We start from the raw sequence: 14,683 nt of genomic DNA, 5'->3' as shown, positions 1-14,683 counted from the left end.
ATCGGACGTGTTTGTGGCCAGGTCAGACTGTCCTTATTTCGCGGGCAGGCAGAGATTATGCTAACATGTTACCGAGTGACGTAGCTCACTAACAGGCAAAAGATTTGAATATATGACCACCCGTTAAGGCGTCTCTTGCCGTTTTCTTTTGAGAGACAATATCTTTATCATGCACTTTTTAATTAACAACTTTGCAGACTGTTTACATTAAAGGATAGCTACATTACAAATGGCAAAAAAAACATATGACCTGCTCTTTAAACAGTTTGCATGGCTATGGCATGTACAGAATCACTATTGTGGACCAGTGCAATTTCATTTGGCGAAGCTATGTAGACCAGGGGCGATGTTTACGTGGTCACGCGTCTACAATTTCTCCTCCGCTAAAACGCGGACGGGATCGCGGAGTCCATTAATGAAAACGGATTTACTCTATAGCAGGGGATGCCACAGAATTCGTCAATTTTTGGATTAATAAATCAAAAGTAGCTCTGTTACTTAATTCGAACCGTGATATGGACTAGTTTTTGTGAATATTAATACGCAAAAAGACGGTTTAAATATGAATCCTTTATGTTCCGCTTGGCTCTGTATGAATGAATGGCAGAGACGCGGTTTTGTTTACTACACAAATAGTGAAGCACAGGTGACCACGGTTATTTTCGACGACATAAACGCATGAACTTAATCTCCAGAACTGCTGTAGGAGTCACTTCATGTAAATTTTACCGGTTCATTTGAGAAAATTAGCATTATATCATAGTGTACACACACAAAAAACTAACCGGCAACCTGTCAAAATAAAAGTAATGTTTAACATGTAACAGAAATGTATTAGTCTTGTATTACTTTTCTACAGTATAATGTAGGTGTTTAAATATTCCTATTTCTGGCAAATTTAAATAAAACACTTAAATGCAGAAATTATAATAATAAAATAAATAACAGAAAAAAAAATGTTTGTTTGGCAGCAAATAAAAGGGTTTAATTTTCATTTCATTAAAAATAAATAAATATATAATGCCTGTATTTTATTATCAGAAAAATTTAAGAATTTCTAAAAGAAAAAAAAAAAATGTCATTATAAGGTTTGGTCTGTTTTGAGGTCTCAGGTATTTTTGTATTTTATTTTATTTAAGTCATTTTTGATAAAACCAAAAGTTTCTTGCCATACAAAATTTCACTGTTTACATTTTTAGTACAAGCCTCTTTCCTTAGCTGAAGTCTGCAAACCTCTTTGCCACATGCACTAGAAACTATTGAAAGTTACATTTTCAAATGAAAATTGCAACATGATCAGTAGATAGGGAACCGACTGCTCCCCCATGATATGTTATATACTGTATTTAAACTGCACAGATGCAGATATTATAACAATCTATCGATAAACACAGACCTTGCCCTTTGTTTTTCGCTCTGCGCCACTGCGGTCTGCGAATTGAAGAACGCGCTCAAAGAAGGCGGGAAGGAGACGATCGAAGTCTGCCGCAATTTTCATATGAATTTTAAAGGGGACTGAGGCGATCACGATTTCGTGTACGGTTTATGGAGCTTTTTTAGGGGGGCTGAGTAGTCCTAAAAATGGCCTAGCGACGCCCATGATGCAGACAGCACACAAATCGAAAACAAGGTACCAACTAAATGTCCTGTTGCTCATCACAACTGAATGCTAGTTTATAGACCTTATATAGCTCCGCTTGTTGTCTTTTTTCTTCCGTATTTCAAAGTGTGAAGGTAAGGTCGTACAAGTTTATTAATGAACCACTTATTTTAAAATCTTCCTGGTCTGCCATTTGTTTTGACATCCGTTTTGAACATTACAATGCTCACGATAACTTTCGTTAACTACAATAAGAAAATCTACTTCACCAAAATGACTCTTCAACAGTGGTGCTACAGAGCTACCTCAAAAACAAATTTAAAGACAGAATTCTAAAGATGGCTGTGCACTTATTTATCACTTATTCGTAAGGTCTGTAGCAATACTGACATTTTATTTTACCACATATTCTAGTTGAAGAACATAATCAGAATTTCATTGAGATTATGCAGAGTAGTATTGCACTGTGTCTGCTTTTGAATCCTCCAGAACTAATTCCATCTAATTGCCAATAATACATTAACAAGAGCTGGCATCATCTTACCCTCCACTGTGCTTGAAAGCCTACACTGATATCCTGAAAGACTACGGCATACAGCATGACGATTTGTAATAAAAGTCTGGCTGAGCGTTCTCCCCAGCTCGGTGATATGCCTCCAAGGGAGAGCTACAGGCACCATTTAATGCGTGTTTGCAGAAAACTATTCTAAACAGGCTCAAATTGGGAGGTGATTATATGGACGATGTGGGACCTGTTATAATTACTTCAAACCGCTGTGTTGGTGATAATCTATGGTAATTGCAAGTTTCTGAGCTTGAGCGCTACATGTATTATCTTTATGATGAAAGAACGAGATACACATCCTTAGAGATGCTTAATGCATGATGCTTGCGCTGAAGACGTAATTGTTTTACCTTGTAGAAAACATCAGAAAAAGCTGTCAATAAACAAATGCAGTCCATGTGGACAGCATAGCAATCTTCACTCTAATTTAATTCAAAATTAGATTAGATATGTTCGTTTTAATTAGATCTGTTCATATTGCTATAAATGGCAGTAAAGACACTTAACAGTAATACCTATGTGAACTCTAGAGAAACAACCTGCAATGTAAAACTAGATTTTTTTTTTTTTCTTATGATAATGCAAGTGCTTACCTGTGCACAATACTAGGGTGTTGTGGGTAATTTCAAGGGCAACGGTCAGGGGAAGAAAAGGCATATAAATGCCTCCATAGTGTTAAATTTGCCCCCTGGAATGCGGTGTGAAATTTGCCTTCTAGAACTGATTTTTTTTTTTTTTTTTTTCCCAAAACAATATAAAACCAGATTTATATATAGTGGTGTTAGATGGTTACCTGAGCCTCAAAGTCTCTGTGATATTCTGGATTCTACATACGGGCTCAGGTCCTTTTGTTATTGTAGGTCTCTGGGATTTTTGTGCCCATTTTAACACAGTTCAGCAAAACCCATAATTCTGACTATTTAGAAACAGCACACTTCTCCTGTACTCTCCTTTCAAACAGGGATTCTTCAAACTGATTGCTGTACTCTTCAACAAACGGGCATTTGTGTTCCTGAACAATAGTTACAGTGATGCTTGTCTTAGCAAACACCATTAATAATAAACACACACAAAAGTTGGCCAATTAAATTGAAGGAGTCCAGCAATTCAGCTTTCTCACTTGAGCAAATTAAGCTTTGATCTTTTTTCCTTCTTTAAGCAATGCCAATTACTGTGATTGCCCTATATTAAGCAGACATTCTTGACATTAATTACCAAAGAAAAAAAGGAGATCCTCCAATTAAGATAATAAATTACACTGACGGCCTCCCAACAAATGCTGAGTTTGTCAAATCTGTTATTTTACGAGACCGGAATGGCTTTTATACGTGTGCTCTCTCTTTCGCAGGTGACAATGGTGTCAAGTGGCTCTCAGATCAAGTGTGCTCATTTATCAATTGAAGGACATGTTGATCATTATTACTGTGCATTAATTCCCCTGCATTAACAAACAAAGCTTCAAGGATAAATGTAGAATGAATGAAAAGAGATCCGTTTTTGCCTATGTGTTATTTGTTCACTAACGTTATTCTAAACTCATATTTCTGTTTTATTTTAAACCACTTTATTTTTCTGACCACATCTGTCAAGCTATAAAAAGGTATGTGCAAGTGCAAGACTTAAATTTCATTAAATAATTTAAAAGTAAACTTAAATAACTAATAATGTTAGAATTTAACAGATTAAACATTTCAAAATAGGCACAATCAAAAGTAAGTGAACCCAGGTAAAAAAAAAAAAAAAAAAAACCTAGGTAAAATTTAGAGAGAAATTAAACCATTGTGTTCCAGTTTAAGGATGTCAGACAAATGCAGAGCACATTTCAAAGTCAGGAGACGGTGTGTTTGTGCTGGATGTGCACAGGAGGGAGGGTTCGGGTAGCACCCTGGGATTCGCCGATGACAGGATGCAGGAATCGGAATACGGTCCCTCCCGTTGTCTGAGAATCCAGCGAGGGTGTTTGCCATATGCTCGTCGTTTCCCAGGGAAAAGGAATCAGAGGATAAAAGCGACGGCAGCTATGAGCCCTTTCAATATGTTCAAAGCCCATATGAAAATTACTGTACACAAGTCTTCTACAGAGGCCAATTTTAGATCAAAGCCTGAACAGAGAAGAAAGTTACAGATGACAAGAAGAGAGAGAAATTCGAGATAAGTTGTGCTGTGCTGTTTGCTTGAACTAATAGAATTAGCCCTAACAAAATAAAGACAATGAAAGAAAATGATTCCCTTGAAAAAGGAAAGAAAACAGGATCTCAGTCTTAAGCTCTAATCTGCTATATATTGCTATAAGGCATAAAGATATATGTCATCGACACATCTACACATGTACACATCATGATTTTCTCTAAAGCTGTCTTGACACAGTGTGTATTGAGAAAAGTGCTATATAGAAAAATTAGACTTAACTTGACTGATAGCTAATCATATTAGTCTTCAGTTAAATTGTTCAGCTGACGAAACATCCATCAGAAAAGCTTTCAGTAGATAAAAACTTCATAAAACAGTCATGAAAGTTGTGAGTTTTGAAAATGATGTGTGATCTGGACCTCACTTCTGGCTTCACTTCAGTATGACATGGTCTATAGCCAAAAGTTTGCATTTCATTCAAGTCTAAATATGGATGCAAATTAGATTGTATGAAGATTTTGAGTGAACAGTGACTTAAATGTCATTAAATTGTGTAAACTTACACTTAAATAACTCTTAATAATGTTAGAATTTATTTATTTTAATTATTACTTTTCAAAATAGGCACAATGAAAAGCAGAAGTGACATGGTCTATAGCTAACAGTTTGCATTACAGTTTGCAATCAATTGTTGACATACAGGTACAACTTTGCTGTGGAAAATTGGAAGAATAATGGAAGAATTATTTAAGCATAATAAGTAATACTAAGCCAAGTGTAAACACACTAAAAATCTAAATTAAACTAGTCTAATTTAAGTCAAAAATATTATTTAATATCACTAAAACAACCTACAGTATCTCACAAAAGTGAGTACACCCCTCACATTTCAGCAATCATTTTAGTACATCTTCTCAAGGGACAATACTATAGAAATGAACTTGGATATAGTCAATGTGTAGCTTGTATAGCGGTGTATATTTACTGTTCCCTAAAAATAACTCAACATATAGCCATTACTGTCAAAACAGCTGGCAACAAAAGTGAGTAATTGTCAAAACTGTGTCCAAAGTGTCAATATTTTGTGTCAAACCATTGTTATCTAGCACTGCCTTAATCATTCTGGGCATGGAATTCACCAGAGCTGCACAGGTTGTTGCTGGGATTCTCTTCAAATCCTCTATAATGACATCATGGAGCTGCTAGATGTTAGACACATGGTGCTTCTCCACCTTCCACTTGAGGATGCCCCATAGGTGCTCAATAGGGTTCAGGTCAGATCACCTTCACCTGCACCTTCCTCAGCAAGGCATTTGTCATCTTGGTGGTGTTTGGGGTCATTATCATGTTGGAAAACTGCCGTTCGGCCCAGTTTCTGAAGGGAAGGCATCATGTTCTGCTTCAGAAATGTACAGTACATAATGGAACCCATGTTTCCCTCAATGAACCGCAGCTCCCCAGTACCAGCAGCACTCATGCAGCCCCAGACCATGATGCTACCACCACCATGCTTGACTGTAGGAGACTCCTCACCAGGGCATCACCACACATGCTGGACACCATCTGAGCCAAACAAGTTTATTTTAGTCTCATCAGACCATAGGACATGATTCCAGTAATTCAAGCTCTTGGACAGGCTGTCTTCAGCAAACTGTTTGTAAGTTTTCTTGTAAGCCAGCTTCAGAAGAGGCTTCCTTCTCGGATGGCGCCAGTGCAAACCCACTCGTTGCACTGTGCAGCGTATGGTCTGAGCACTGACAAGCAGACCTTCTACTTCTGCAACCTCTAAAGCAATGCTGGCAGCACTCATGCAGCTATTTTTTGAAGCCAGGTTCTGCACCAGACGCACAGAACGAGCACTCAGCTTCGTTGATTGACCCTTGCGAGGCCTATTCTGAATAGAACCTGTCTTGGAAAACCTCTGTATGACCCTGACCACTGCACTGTAACTCAGTTTCAGGTTGTTACTGAAACTCTTATAGCCTAGGCCATCTCTGTGGAGAGCAACAATTCTAATTCTCAAATTAGAGTTCTTTGCCATGAGGTGCCTTGTTGAACATCCAGTGGTCAGTATGACAGAATTGTACTTAAAGCACCAAATTTGAACTGCTCTAATACAAGATACGCAACTTTGTATGGTCCTGTCAAGCAGACAAAAACATGAACATGATGAATAGGAACATGTGACTTTGGATGGTTAAATGACACAGTGCTGTTATCACTTAGGGTGTACTCACTTTTGTTGCCAGCTATTTTGACAATAATGGCTGTATGTTGAGTTATTTTCAGGGCACAGTAAATATACATTGCTATACAAGCTGCACATTGACTACTCTAAAATATATCCAAGTTTCATTTCTATAGTATTGTCCCTTGAGAAGATATACTAAAATGATAGCTGAAATGTGAGGGGTGTACTCACTTTTGTGAGATACTGTATATGCTTTCTTTTATGCTAACAAAATGGGTTAAACTGCAGGATATAATTCTTAATACAGTCTTAGAAGAATTGACTAAGGCAGGTTTTAGTTTAGAATGAAATCTCTGCAGACTAAATATATAAATCTGAACAATGTCACAAACTGTGTGTGACATTGTTCGAATATATATATATATATATATATATATATATATATATATATATATATACTCTTGATGTTTGCTCTCCGCTTAACCTCATTGCTGTCTAGGAGTTGACTGAGATATTTAAGAGATCTCTCCTGTGATTTTTCTTTCCTGTAGGAACTGTTTTCACTCACCTTGAGTGGAGTGCAGTTGGTCAGGTTGAGAGCGGCCCACTCTGCCTCTCTCTCCCGTACCATCTGGCCTAGTTCCTGTCATTGCTTCCCCAGGAGAGACTGACCTGAGCAGGAAAACACTGCAGGGAACAGCTGCCACCCTGTGCTCACCTGCAAGGAATCCACACAGTGACGAAAGTTTTGTTGGCAAAACAGAACAATGTAGACTTTAGGGTGTGGAATAGCAAATGTAACTTTGAAAGTGAGCTGTCTTCATTGCCATCTGGTTTCTGAACAGAGAGAAATGGCAGGATTTATTCAAAAATAATAACTTTTCATAATGCTAAAGGGTGTGCATAAGGATCTTTTTGCATTCAAAGAACAAAAGGATATGGAAGGGATATAAAACAGCTGTGCACAATGTCTTTAATCAGAGGAGCTTGATTTCAGATTTGGCATTATGATTTTTGGTGGTCCACATTCCTTCCTTTAATAGGCCTGTCGATTAACAACAACAACTCTCAAATTTGGGTCTGTTTCTGTAGGAAACCACATCAAAGCATCAAACAAATTATTGTCTCCTCGCACATCAGTCGGCATGCTAATTTCGCAAAGAGGAAATTACAATCGGTTAATAGCAAGCACACGGCGTATTAATCTCAATGTCTCACCCATGGCCTGCATATTCATATAAATATAACATGACTTGTCACCACTCTTGAAATTTATTGGTTTTCCACCTTTGCAAATTAAGAGTTCCAATTTATGAATATTTTAGCACATGTGCGCTCTGCGGGACATTTATCACCGGCGTCGCTATTCTAAACAGAATAAATGAGCAGTCAAGCTGCCGCGCAGCCGGACGTTCCTGTGGACAGATTAATGAGAGAGCGGGTGCGATGGGGCAGCCGGGCAGGTTGGGCCTCCCTCGGAGGAGAGAGGGTGGAAGCACTCTGAGGGGAGGACGGAGGAGAAGAGATACAGGAAGCACGACTGAGATCCAAGCCTGAGATTCTCAAGTCAAGCGCATGATCTTCCTGCTCACTAATTAAGGAGTAGTAAAATGTTGCATGTAGGAGACCTCCATGACTGTCTAATTACCCACAGTTCTGTTTGTCTAATTGCACCACCATTTCTAACCTTCAGGATTTTTTTTTACTGATACCATGTCAAAAAAATGTCAGACTAACATGTCAGAATAATGAAGTAATTTAATGAAAGAATTATACATCAAAATATTGTCATAATGCCAAGAATGTTGCAATCGCAAAAAAAAAGTTGTAATGTAAATTATTCTTCATGTAAGAATAATATTGTATTGCCAAATTAGCATTGCCATGCCATTAGACTGTTGTAATACCAAAAAATATTGGCAAAAGAAAGGTGTAAAAGAGTGCTGTAATGACAAAATATTGTAACGTCAAAAGAATTCTGTAATGCCAAAGGAGAGATCTGCTTCGACGAGCCGATCTACTCCGGTTGCCGCGTCAGAGCTGTAACGGGCAATGAAACTAGCAAGTATGTAAATTAGCATGATAATATCATGTATTGACAAACTCGCAGGCTGACGATAGCGCATTATTTACTCACCCTCCATGCATCCTAGGTGTATATGACTTCCTTCTTTCAGATGAATGAAATCGGAGTTATATTAAAATTTATCCTGGCACTCCCAAGCTTTAGAATGGCATAGACGGGTGTTTCTCCTCATCAGTCCAAAACAAGTCCAATAATATGCATCCATCCATAATAAAAAAAAGGTGCCTCACATGGCTCCAGGGGTTAATAAAGGCCTCCTGTAATGAATCAATGCATTTTTGTAAGAAAAATATCCATATTTAAAACGTAAGAATCACTTTAATCTAGCTTGCGCTAACAGTTGTACACGGAACTTGCTTCTTTGACTAGGGGCGTGGCAGTACTGAAATACCGTCTAAGCGGAAACATGTTGCAAATACTCGCAACACAACCAAATGCAGAAACGCATTGCAAAAACAGAAACACATTGCAAATACTCACAACACAACTGAATACAGAGAAGGGCTGCAAATACTTGCAACGCAACCAAATACAGAAACGCACTGCAAAAACAGTAACGCGTTGCAAATACCCACAACACAACCAAATGCAGAAACATGTAGCAGATACTCACAACACAACCAAATGCAGAAACACAGTGCAAATACTCACAACTAAATAGAGAAATGTGCCGCAAATACAGTGCAACCAAATACAGAAATGCGCTGCAAAAACAGAAACGTTGCAAATACTTGCAACACAACCAAATGCAGAAAAGCGCTACAAATACTCACAACACAACTAAATACACAAATGCACTGCAAAAACTCATAACCAAATACAGAAATGTTCTGCAAAAATAGAAATATGTTGCAAATACTCGCAACACAACCAAATACAGAAACACAACATTGCAAAAACAGAAAAATGATGCAAATACTCACAACACAACTAAATACAGAAACGTGCTGCATACTCAAAACACAACTAAATACAGAAATGCACTGCAAATACTCAGAATCAAATACAGAAATGTGTTGCAAAACCAAAAACTGCAAATACTTACAACACAACCAAATATTGAAACGCACTGCAAACACAGAAACGTGTAGCAACTACTCACAACACAACTAAATACAGAAACGCACTGCAAATATTTACAACACAACTAAATACAGAAACGTGTAGCAACTACTCACAACACAACTAAATACAGAAACGCACTGCAAATATTCACAACACAACTAAATACAGAAACGCACTGCAAATATTCACAACACAACTAAATACAAAAACGCACTGCAAATATTTACAACACAACTAAATACAGAAACGCACTGCAAATATTCACAACACAACTAAATACAGAAACACGCTGCAAATACTTCGCCTAAATATGTGGAGGAAATACATATTTACTGTAACTCTGAAATGTTATGTAAGCTGGCTGACTTTTTACAACTTCCCTTATGAAAAGTAATCATGGTAAGTGATACCAAATAATCACTAAAAAATATTTCCAAAAGAAAGCTGTAAATGAATTTTATGACAAAATGTTTTAACGTCAAATGAATCTCACAATCTCAAAGTAATGTTGGAATGCCAAAGGCGTGCTGCAATAGTAAAATAAAATTCCAAAAAAATATTATAGCTTCAAAAGAATCTTGCAATGCCATAAACACGATGAATTGTCAAATGTGAGTCATAATTCAATGTGTTTTAATGGCAATAATTGTGGAAATGTCAAAAGTTTGTCATAACATCAAAAGAAAATTGCAATGTCAAAAAAATGTCATAAAGTTGTAAAAAAAAAAAAAAAAAAAAAATCCTGATTTTGTCTATGCTGCAACATAAAAGGAATTGTGCAATGCCAGAAGAATGGCAATGTCAAAAGAGTGAACTTGGCTCAAGAGGTGTCAGGTCATTATATCATGTTCTGCTATGAGAAGAGGCATGATGGTATTCGAGCACCATCCAAAATGAGCTGCAGCCATGCAGAACGATGTTCCTAAAGTTTACTTTGCAACCCATCTGCTATGGGAGTCAGTAGGATCACTTGACAACAGCCTCAGTGGTGACTCAAAAATGCGTGCCTTATTTCACATACTCCCACCCAAAACACCTGGCACAGACAAGTGTGAGATCATTTAGATAAAAGCTGGCAGCAGATCTGTATCCTGGACTGCTTCCATATCGCCGAGTCCAACCACATGCTTGGTGTCATCCTCAAGGTTTTGCCTGCCTAAGGGAGCGAGAGCCCAAGATAAGAGAAAGAGAAGCCCTCGGTGGTGGTAATTATTTCTGCAGCTTCCATTCTGTTCCGCCCCGCAATGCACGCCTTGGCGACTGCTCGCCGCTCACCTGGCTCTCTCCACCACATCAGAAGGAGGATGAGAGCTAGCTCTCCTCCGAGAGAACCGCAGAACCGCCCGGCTTTTCATAAACACTGGCAGCTGCTGCGGCAATTAGCCATGCGCTCTGTACTTTTACAACAATGCAATCCTCCCTGATCTCCACAATTAGCCTCTTAATTGGGTCTAAACAACCAAGGCGGAACAGATAAATAAAAAAGGCGAGGAGAGCGGAGGGGTTGGGCAGCTGAAGCTCGAGAAGCCAAATGCTCTCGCTCAGCGGCCTTTGGCATTTTGCCGCTTGTGGCAGAAAGGCGATGGAAAACACTGTGAAGGAAAAAAGAAAAACTCTGTGTGATGCCTCATATTCAGATTGAAAGTGACATATCTTTGCCCTTTACTTTCCCGTCTAACTATCCAGCTCTGTGAAATGCTAACATTTCGTGTGACTTTATGGTGAAAACACGCTGTTGAGTGCCTCATGACTTGAAGATGCTTATATAACCCAAAAAGCACACTTGATGAAACAATAATCATGTCTATATATACATATGGTGAGCCCATATTAATCTCTTCATTAATAATGCTTGCATGTCATTATAGAGTGCATACCTCATCATCCCTTAATTAACATTAATTTGATGTCTAGACCCACACTACAATTGATGATTTTAACAGTTTTATGCATGTGTGACCGTGGACCACAAAACCAGTCACAAGGGTAAATGTTTTAAAATTGAGAACTATACATCCATTGATATATATCCATTGATGTATGGTTTGTTAGGATAGGACAATATTTGGCCAAGATACAGCTGTTTGAAAATCTGGAATTTGAGGGTGCAAAAAAAAAAAAAAAAAAAAAAAAAAGAAAATAGTCTTTAAAGTTGTCCAAATGAAGTTCTTAGGAATGCATATTACTAATCAAAAATAAAGATTTGATATATTTAAGGCAGTAAATTTACAAAATATCTTCCTGGATCTTTACCTAATACCCTAATGATTTTTGGCATAAAAGAAAAATCGATAATTTTGACCCATACAATGTATTGTATGTATGTATGTATGTATGTATGTATATATATACAGTATATATATATATATATATATATATATATATATATATACACACACACATATATATATATATATATATATATATGAACACACATGGTGAATCACACCAAATCTGTAAAGAAAATGTTTGAGTCATATTTCATTTCCCCAAATCATATTTTTCAAGTAAATGAACAATTAAGACATTTTGCATTGTGACATTTTATGATAACTAATAATAATACAGTTAGGTCTCACTTGTTAACATTAGTTAATGCATCAGCTGAATGATCAATGACTGACCTATGAGAAATATATTTTTACAGCATCTTAGTTATTAATAAAAATGCAGTAGTTCATTGTTTGTTCATAGTTTGCGGTGCAATAACCAATGTTAAATTAATACAGCCTTAAAAATGTGCCAGTAAATGTAAAAAATAAAACAAATAAATAAATAAAATACCATAAATAAATAAATGCATAGTTAACCCATGCAACTACAGTTATTAATGTTAAAAAAAAATGTATTGTGTTATATTAATAAATATTTAACAATTATTTAATAATAGTGTTACTTTACAATTATGACATTTTCCCCTATGGATTTTCATTAATGTGATCCAATAAACAAACAAAAACAAATATATATATTAGATTTTTATTTCTTTCTTTTAATTTGGAGGTGAAATGCACGGTTTGTATGGTTTGATTGTTATATATTAATATTGATTCACCAGTGTTTCCTTTATATTATTACAGATATCAGATAATATCAGTCACTTACATTACAGAGGCACAGATTAATGCCGGAACGTCCATGCTGAATAATCTGACAAATCATTTTGTTACAGTGCATTATCAACAGAGCAAGTGCAACAGCAGAGCTTGCCCGTGACACACTACTACTACAAGGTCGCTTGCTTTGATAGAGGCCTTTTCTTGTCCATTTATTCCAGAGGAACATGTCTCAACTAAAGGTTTTTATTTTGACTAGTGGTTCCTCTCAGCAGGTAGAGTTTGAGGCGTGTGTGTGTCAGCTGTGAGTGCTGACAGCAGCGTCTGGCCCTCACACACACCGCTCCAGCAGGGGAGCCCGGCTGCAGCGTACAGCATTTCTATATCAGCAGCACACTCAGTGTGCAGCCTCCACAACATCACACACACACACACACACACCACTTATAAAGAATACAGGCACCATCTAGTGCTTTCAATTGGCAAAGACTAAATATGTGTTTAAAATTCATGCACAAAACAAGTTTAAATCACAATACAAACTTTAAAAAGCTCCACTGAGCATCTATAGTATTTTACTAAAATTTATATTCACATTATAACATTTTTATTAGTTTCGGGTCCGAGTTTACCTTGTCAAGTCCAAGTCAAATCCTAGTTTTTGACCAAGTGAGTTTGAGCGGGAGATGTTTTTTAATGCCTTTTTATCTTAATTTTAACTTGTTACTTTTATCTTTAATGTTACCCATGACATGTATTTGTCTGTTCTCTGAACAATATCCAGTCCAAAATGTCCCAGTCTGTGTCAAGTCTGAGTAAAAGTCCACCCGTGTCTGTCTGAATTTAAGTCCAAGTACCTAAACTCAAATTTTATACACAATAATATATTTCTAAAAAAAAAAAAAAAAAAAAAGCAAGTAAATCTAATCAAGTAAATCTAAGTTGCTTCAGTCCAGTAAGTGTTCTTAAAATATTGCTAAAAATAAAATAAGTTAATCAATCAATTAAATATATTTAATGAAGAAAAAAAAAAAAACAAACACAGCAAAACAGGGACTTGTTTTACAATTACACTAGAAGGTATTTTAAAAGTATTTTACTTGCTGAAACTATCAATCAGATGACAGAAATCATGTAGTTGATTGCATACAACATGTTTTAAGCATAGTTTTGATCATGTTGATAATTTGCAGGCCTTAAAACTGTGCATGTTAAATATTTTTATAGGGTTTATAGGGTTACAAACTCTATTCTTCTACCATTGTCACTATGCATATTACAGTATAAAGAGCTGTTTTCCAACTTGACACAGCAATATTTACACTACAGAAGCAGCACGATGTCCTTGACATGAATCCAACTTCAATAATAAATCATTTTAGGTAGTGTGGTAACCAGCGAGAGTGTATTATGATAAATGTCTGAGAACTGTAGCATTTTTTTTTTGTTGTTGCTGGTGTGGGATAAACATCTGAATTGTGTCCAGCTGGCATTAGTAATGCTCTGCTGAGGACAACCAAATGGATGGAAATCAATGGGCAGAAGACCAGCAGAGATTTTTTTTTAAAAGTATGTTTCCACGGAACACTGAGGTTTTGTAATGCGATCAAACCAAGATATTTATTGACAGAAAATGTTTAGCAAAATGCAAGAAATATGATATGTTAATATGGGCCTAAGGAGAATGACACATCATGTTCAGAGACCCATAACAGATTGCTGGAGAAGATCAAATTCTGATTTCACTTTTTGCACAGCAGAATTCCAAGGGTGAAATGCAGGCTTAATGAGACTTATTTTTCAATGCAGAAATGTTCTGGGAATGTGCAAGACATTTAAGTTCAGTAAACTGTAAAATTATTTGCATTGCAAATCAGTGTGTTTATAACATAGATAATAAATTAAAATAATATTATGATAACAACTGCCAGTTTGGATTATGAAGCTAAAATACCTAAAGCAGCTCACAATGGCTGCACCCACTCTTATT

Source organism: Labeo rohita, chromosome 13 (assembly GCF_022985175.1).
Source record: "Labeo rohita strain BAU-BD-2019 chromosome 13, IGBB_LRoh.1.0, whole genome shotgun sequence".
Classification (NCBI taxonomy): Eukaryota; Metazoa; Chordata; class Actinopteri; order Cypriniformes; family Cyprinidae; genus Labeo; species Labeo rohita.
Note: the sequence above shows the minus strand (reverse complement) of the source record.